The sequence below is a fragment of the Gordionus sp. m RMFG-2023 genome, chromosome 2, assembly GCF_954871325.1.
Source record: "Gordionus sp. m RMFG-2023 chromosome 2, tfGorSpeb1-WG-v2, whole genome shotgun sequence".
Classification (NCBI taxonomy): domain Eukaryota; kingdom Metazoa; phylum Nematomorpha; class Gordioida; order Chordodea; family Parachordodidae; genus Gordionus; species Gordionus sp. m RMFG-2023.
The window spans coordinates 41,772,990-41,782,206 of NC_088776.1; positions in this window are offsets into that span (position 1 = coordinate 41,772,990).

Sequence of the window (9,217 nt, forward strand, 5' to 3'; positions counted from 1 at the left end):
CAGTATTTTAAACAACACCGATTGGTCTTGGGAGGCAGACTACAAAACAACAACTAATAAATCAATATTTTAAAAATAATGACTTAACATGTATATTAAATTATTATGACTGTTACAATTAGCCCTCATTATCAGAAACGCCTTCCACCCCTCCCCTTAAACTACTGACAGAAAATACTCCCCCAATGGTTACTCTTCACATCTCACCTCAATCCCCCACACTACAATCGACTTGATAAAAGGTCGTTTTACTTTTATTGCACAAATTTTTATAAAAATAAAATACCTTTTCAATATTTGTGGATTAAAATAAATTCAGGATGATTGTTGAAAAAATATTATTTGGGCCAGACCGGGTACAATTTTTTTTGTATATATATTGGATAAATTCTGATGTTTGATAGAAGTGATAATCCATAAAGTATAGTTTTTTAATTTAACCAGTCCCACCCCAAAATTAGAAATAGTTACTTATTTTGGTGTTTAACAAGATATATTTCGGGCTCGGCCTAAATTTAAAAAAAACTAAAAACCAGGCCGCAGAAACTAAATTCTCGCAGAGCCGGGCTTAATAAATTTGCCATTTGAACATCTAACATAAACTTAAAATAAATGATAGAAATTTAAAAAAATGTATATTAGAGATCTGCAAATTACGGTCAAGTCCGTACTCGGGGGTCTATTTGAAAAATAATAATTTCGGTTCTGGCTGGGTCGGGTCTAGTATTTTTTTAAAAATTTTGGGCCTGGCCTGGTCGGGCTTAAATTCTTAAATATGATGTCATTACATATTGTCAAATAAATTAATATATTTTAAAATTCTTGCAAGAAACAAGGCACTAATATTTTTTATTTGCAAAATATTTTTTTTAAATCAAAAAAGAAAGATTATTTTTTTTATATTTAATAAAATTTGGGTCGAGCCGACAAATAATTTTTATTTTGGGTTGGGTTTTTTGGGACAAATAAAAAAAATTTAGGGCCGGATCGGGCTTAAAAAGATAGGCCCGATGCAGGTCACTAATTCAAATATTAAAATTTGGATTAATTAAAAAACTTTTATTACCCTCCTGAATGGCGCGACCACTTCAAAAATTCTGACTGCGGAAACGAGTATTCGATTCCGATTTAATAATATTATAAATAACCTTATCATTTTAGCATATTAATATCGATTAATTGTTATTATTATTCGATCTTTATTATTTTAATATACGTATCATATATAATCTTATTTTATTCAAGAATAAAATATTATTCGAATATAAACTGACTGTAGATAAATCAGACCTGCCACGATATTTCCAACCCCACCCACATCCTCCTCATATTAATTAATATTTTCTTATATAATTTTGTAGCTTATAGTAGTATATCTTTATTCAACATTTCTGCCATGTTTATAATCTACTAATTACTAATTATTTTACTTCTAATTATTAAGTATATCTTAATTAAAGCTATCTTAATTGTTAGCATGATATTTTAATTATGATTATTTAATGTTTGGAATTCGTTTTTACTTTTAATTTTTATATTAAAACACATGATATGTGCAATATATAACTTTGATACAATTTTTTTTTATACATATATATAGAATCATGCTACTACATACATTAAGTATTGGTAGTAAATCTAAATATTCCCACACTTAAATCTCTATATATGATTTAATAGAATTTTTAGACCAAGGCCTGATATAGTTAAGATAGCTTCAAATTTATAATGCTGAAGTCACAATTTTTAAATTCGTCTAAAGTTGCGTCGAAAACCTGTTTTAAAATTAGAAAAGTTTTAAACTTAACGAAACCTAATGAGAAAGTTATGAAAATTTAATAAATATTTTTTATACATATTTTTATTTCCTTTATAACAAATTCTTATTTCTGGATGAGTTTTGAAAGTTTTTTGAATGAATTTTTTTTATGTTTTGGACGTAGCCTTTTTATTTAACTAAATGCGAATGTATGTTTCTAATATTTTTGGAAAATGATAAAATATTTTTAAGAATAATGAGTTTATTCAAAATTCTTATCATTTCAGTATAATAATAAATCATATTTTATGTAATAGTTTTTGAAATTATTCGAATAAACGAGTGAATTTGGAGTACTGTTTATATTACTTATTAATATTCGAGTAGTTTTAAATTTTCGTCATATAAAAGATTTTTAATATCTCGAAGAAAAATCACGTTAAAAATTTTAATAAATTCCTAACAGCAAAAATTATCATGTAGTTTCCAATCTCAAAGACATATCAAAACATCATAGATTGGAAAATGAATTGTCATTTCGAATCCACATAAATTGGCGACCTAAATATATTATCAATTGTGGAAAACAATGATTTTGACATTTTTATTCATTTACATATTGTTATATTATAAATTAATTGTTTTAAAAAACGCGTTTTTTAAAAAGAAAATTTGTTAATAGGAAAATCATCATTTTAGAAAGAAAAACAAAATTCCCTTTATAACTGGAATCAAATCGTGATACATTATAAAACGTAATCAACATATGTCATTCCTTGAAATAAGCGATTCTTTGGATAAATATATTTTTATTACCAAAAATAAAAATATAAATATTATACATATAAAATTTCTATAATACATTATACTACCAACGTCAATAATGTTCAGCCACTCATATTTTAAGTTATTACCATTATATTTCACAAGTGACTAGGAACATTAAAAGTCACTTCATAAATGATTTATGAAACTCAACTCACCATATTGAATATATAACTTCTTTTTTTTATTATACAAAATAATTTGCTATTTAAAAATTAAATAAGGAATTTAAATGCAAACATGATTAAAACAATTGCACTGAAAAAATATCATGATAAATATTAATTTTTCAAAAAAATTGGCTTAACAAATTATTTTTATTAAACATTAACTATTTTTCTAAATTGATATATGAAATATGTGCTAAATTTACTATAAGAATTAGCCTTTTAGACTAAATAACAAAAGGGCTTGATGTAAGCAGACACAATATTTGATAAATAGCAATTTAAAATTTGGGAAATTATCATATAGGAGATAAGGAATGAAATTTATTATGTCCTATTTGTATATGGAATTGATTTAATTTTAAAATATTTACTGAGGATGATTTTTACATTTGAAATCTGAGTTTATTATCTATTTCAGCATGTCAGACAATTTTTACTATAAACTTTTGTGTACATAGATTCCATATTGCGATAAGACATGTATAAATATCTGTCATATTTTAAAAATTAACTTGAAAAGTAACTAAAGAAAAGGGAGCAAGCGCCCCCCTACCCTAAAAAATTTTGGTCACCTAAATGGCCTTTAGATCTGTTCTTAATGGCTTATAAAAAATAATAACCCACAAAAAATATTCGTTTCTAAATAAACTTTCACCCCCCCCCCCCAGCTCCCCGCACTCTCCTGGCTACGGGCCTGAAAATATAATAATGGTAATCTGGACGCCCAAAATCAGCCAAAATGAGAGAAAATAGAATGTTAAAATAAATCAGGTTGGATCATCGGCATTCCAATATAATGCCTGATAAAAACGTTTTATTTCAGCAAAGTGGAGCCTCATTTCATGTATTTAGATCGACAAAAAAATTATCATTAGACAATAATTTTACGACTTTATAAGGGCTGGGGGCTAATCCTATCTCCTATTGTAAACATTTGGAATATAAAAAAAATCGCAAGGAAAGTATGATGTCCAAAAACCAAAGATTGGCTCAACAAAAAACTAAAATGGAGACTAGAATAACTAATATGAAACATGCTCCAATGTTAAAAGCGCATCCTTTATTTTTTGTTTAAAATAAACTTAAATTCTCATCTAGACATAGCAAATATTTTAGGAAATTTTTAGCGCGAATATCTTTATTTATATTTTTTTCAAATATTTTTAAAATGCAATAATTTGTTATTAATTTTATGTTAATAATAATTTTAAAATATATATACACATATGTCTTTTTAGGATATGGATAGAATATAGGAACTCTGAATTTCTTAATAGAGGTGAATTCTAAATTTTTTAATTTAACAGGAAATGTCTTATACCCTTTTAATTTCAGAAAACTTTCGCAATAAACATTTGCCATTTCTCAATTTATGTGAAAAATTCATATAAAAATGAAAATAAATTAAAAGGTGTTTCTAAAGTTCAGACAAAATTATTTTGATTTCACAGTGTAGGTACTATAGATGTTAAAATAAATTTACGGTCAAATCAGATTTTTGAAATTTTAAAATCGCCTTCAGTAAATGATTTAAAACCAAGAGATTTCAAATCCCAATACGACATATACCCTTATATCTAATAACACTGAAGAAAATGTAATATAAAATTTGTTTCATACCAATTTCTTTAAATTTAGAGTTGATAGTTTAAAATAATTAAGGTGACCGATATTTTATGCTTCTATAGCAACAAGTACTAATAGAATATTTTTATCAAGCAAGGAATTTCATTCGAAAGTTATACCTACCACTAGTATATGATGAACGTCTATAATCGATTTTTCAAGCATCTTAAATCTCGTTTGGTTGTAATATTTTTCCTATCTTTCTTTTTTTTTTCCAAGAACTGTCAAATTTAGTATTTATGGATATGTATATGTTATCGTGAATAGTTTCACAACTAATCATTAATATTTTAGAAATTTTTATTGGACATAGTATGATAATTTTTTGTCCCTACCTTTATTACATTAAAATTATTTTGACATTTATTATTAAAATTTAATCCTATCAATTATAAAATTAAATAAGTGCATCAAAATTTAAGAATGTATATCCTAATTTTATTGACTTCTTTTAAAGGGGCAGGGAGCTCATCATAACCCCGCCTATCACACCAATGTTCTTTTTAAAGGGGTGGGAGGGGAGGGATAACGTAATATGTTTGCCTAAATCTTGAGAGGAGTGTATGGTTGAATTTATGTGAATTTTTTTTCATTATTTTTTTCGAATTCTTCATTATGCCTAGGAATATAATATTCAACCAGAATGTACTCAAGCCTAAATCTTTTCATTGAAATAAATAAATAAATACTATTGTGCTATTGCTAGTTAAATGTGGCCTATTTCTATAATTAAAAGTATGTGCATTGTTGGGGTAGGGGATATATTCAAAGGGGAATATCTGCCAGAGAAGAATGGTAAGTGGAGAGGGGAGGCGTTTTTTAGAGAATCCGGATTTTCTACTTTTCGTTATTTAAAATCTCCACTCACATTCTCATATTTTTTTTAAACCTAACATGGGTTATATTTAGAAAATTCACAAATATATGAGGTCGAATTCGGCCAAAATTCAAACAAAATTGGGCCGTACTGACTCAAATAAAATTTTTAGGCTTCTTATAAGATTTAGCGCCAATTTATCAAATTTTAACCTAAAATCTTATATTTTATTTTTATTTAGGATGTTTTGCAAATATTAATTAATGTTTTATATATTAGATTATTTTCATATTTGATTATCCTGGCAAATTTAAAAGTATATTTAATAAAACAAATGCAAATTTTATATATTATTTTAACTAAAATTTACTAAACTTTATAAATATTTTTCTAAAAATTGACCCCTGGACGCCCCCTGATGTGTGGGTTGGCTTGTGTTCTAAACCAGTCAATCACAGATCTTTAATATTATATTCTACCTAAAAATGAAAAAACTTGTTATTTTCTTTTTCTCTTTTCTTTTCTTGTCATATAAAATGATATAATTATAAATCTTTAATTGTTTATTAAATGTTAGGTTTCAGTTCGGTTGATAAATTTCATATTAGAGTTTAAAAAAAATTATTACGAAATAGAAAAATAAAAAGATAGGAAAAGATGTTTTATTATCAAAAATAAAACGTGTTGAAAATAGTTTTTCATCAAAATAATATTGAACTTTTAATTTTTTCAAAATCTTTAGCAATTATATAATATAAATTGATAAAATTTTTGATACCATCTCAAAACTATATAATTAATTTTATAATTTTCAATTTGAGATAATGAAATTTTAAAAATATTAAAGAAAGGTATTTATTTGAAATATAATTTTTTTTTAAACATATACAATACAATAGCAATCATAATTTAAATGAGTTCAACGATACGCAGTATTTAGTGTAGGAATTTCAAACTTATGGCTGTGTAATAAGAAAAATAGTATCAATTTATATGGGGGAAAAAAGAGAAGTATAGGTGACTGGGGCTTAGCAAATTTTTTTAAAATCGTCTAAGATTTTTGTACCCTTTTATATTTTAAGAATATATTTAAGATTCCTCTAAAATACTATTAGTGAGATTATTATAATTTATTAATATAGTATCTTTTTTGTTTTATTTTTTGAAAAAGTGTTGATTTTGCCTTATAAGCACCAACCATGAGGTTAGTCAAACTCAAACCACCTTACTGGGCTTCCTAAATCCTTGGATTATTTCTTACCATAATTATACCTACAAAAATACGAATAATAAAATGATTATTCGATTTGATTCGTCGAATATTCGATTCGAAAATTTTATTTAACAATAAATTAAAAAGGATCGATTATAAAATTTATTTTGTAAAATTTAACTATGGATAAAAGACAAACAAATTTTGTTAGTAAGATATAATAGAAGCATACATATATAGTATATTTATATATAATGTAGAAAAATAAATATAATATTTATATCATGTATATGACATATCTGACAACAATCAATTCTTCAAACACAAAGTTTTTTGACAATATATATATTTTAGTGAATTTTGATATAAGTTTAAAAAATACTATTACATGTACTTATATTAAATTTTATACAGATTTACTTATAAAATATTTTTTACAAAAATGATTTGGAATTATAGGTTTTAATATAAAAACTGTTCATAAAATTTATAAATTACCCCCAACATTATTTTAAAAAAAAGTTAATAGATTATTAGTACCTTGTATATGAGTACAAATAATTGTAGGGAATAATAGATTGTCAAAAAGCTATGCAATCTAAAAATACAAAACTCACATCTAGCAATATTTTACAAATAAAGTGGTAAAAATTTAGGCAAAAGTAAAATTTATGATTTCTCCATCATCAAACAAAGGAGAAATATCTGCATCGCCCGTCATTATTGACGGGATAGCTACTAGTTTATTATAATTGTGTATGTGTTATTAATTTCATAAAATAAATACCTTCGTCCATAAAAGAATTTTCTGAAGTTGTTTTGTATTATGAAGTTATATAAAATTTTTAAAATATAAAATGCTTCTTCAATATTCCACTAGGAAATTTTATTAAATAAGAATAATTTCAAGTAATTCCTAATTATCTAATATATATATATATAATTATTTTTCAACATTTATTAATATAATACTATAAATTATTTTAGTCGAATAATCTCGAATAATTCGATCGAATAATAGAAAAAAAATTATTCGACGAATAATATATTTTCCTTATTCGTATTCGATTCGTACTTTCGAATAAAATAATTGTGTTATTCGTATTCGTAAAATACGAATCGAATCGAGTCGAATATCGAATAACAAATAATTCGTTTTAGGTATAGCCATAATATACAATACAATCTATCCAAAATAAATATATAAATTAAAAACATAATTTGAGAATTTTACAAACATTTAGCACATAAAATGTTTATTAATTTGATATAAGTAATCCCCAAAGTAACCAAAGATAAAATATAAATTTAAAAAGTTATTTATAAAGATGCATTCGTAGTTCAAAGTACCCTAGTTTCGAAAGCTCCACTAGCACTAGCTATATATCCTCGAGATTTCGCTTGTTTGTAAAATTTGGTCAAATTATAAAGAAAATTCAAACTTTGCTAAAAAAGTTAAATTATATATTAATAATTTTTAAATTTAATATAAATTTTATCTACAAAAATTTTCCAAATTTGTTATCAAATTAATATATTAAATCAATTATTCAAAAATATTTTATGTTAGACGCACTCTACTAAAATCTATATTAGGATAAAATATTAATTTCAAGCCCAGGTCTCCCCTATATTTGATTTTCTAGTAAAGTATATTATATTTATTTTTAAAATGGGTTTTTTTAGCTGAACATTAGCTCAAAATTAAGTCAATGCAAATCCTTTACTTTTCTAGCTCATCATATCATTTGGGAGTGCTAAAATGCTTGATTTAAATATGTTAACTAAAAAAACATTTTGATAAAAGGTTTACAGGCCCAATAACTAGAAATTTAAAAATTGTATAGAATTTCTAAATTATATAAGAGAAACCGGAAAATAAGTCTGGGGTTCATGCGAGCCCGTGAGTTTTCTTCTAGACTATGCTAAACTCTAATGGTTATTTTTTTTACCAAAAATATATTATATTATTTTAATATGGAGTCACATATAAAATTTTATAACAGAGTATATGATTTTACACCCTCAAAAGTAACTTATTAAATTTATTTTTTAGTAAATAAAAAAATATATATAAGAAAAAAAACACTATTTTGCATAATATATTGATTTAATTGAACAAAAAAGAGAATCTAAAACTACATTAAATAAAATTTTAACGGTATTTAATTAAGACTTGGGTTTACTTTTCGAGGTTGTTATTGAGACCAGTAATTATTATTTTTTTAATATAATTTTCAAATAAATATATGGTTTTATATTCCACAAGAGCCTTATGCATAGTCTCAACTTTCCCTAAATATGGCTAAACCATCCCCGAAATTAGTAATAGATAAATTTAATATTGTATATTTTTAAAAATAATTTTTGAATAATGTAAAAATAAGTTAGTGGGAACAATTGAGATATCATAAAATAGTTTTGGTATTATCGAGGCTTGCCGCCTGATGCCTGTATGTTAGTAAGATGCTCCCGAAAATATTTTTAATTAAAAAATATGTTTTAAGACACGTTTTACTCCTCATAACAATATTAACAATTATCTAATCAGATACCAAGCAATAATATGTCGCCAAATGAGATTGGAAAGATGCCAGATCTTATCATTAATATAAAATCACAATTCATTAGCATAAAACATTTTTGACTTGAAAATTTTTTATCTTTCGTTATTCTTTTTTTAAACTAATTTTAAGTAAGAATGAGAATGACAAACTTATTTTTCCATTTTTTATACTAGATACCCTTTAATTTTAATAGTTTTATATGACACTTAAAAAATAAAGTTGATAAATAACCATTTAAAT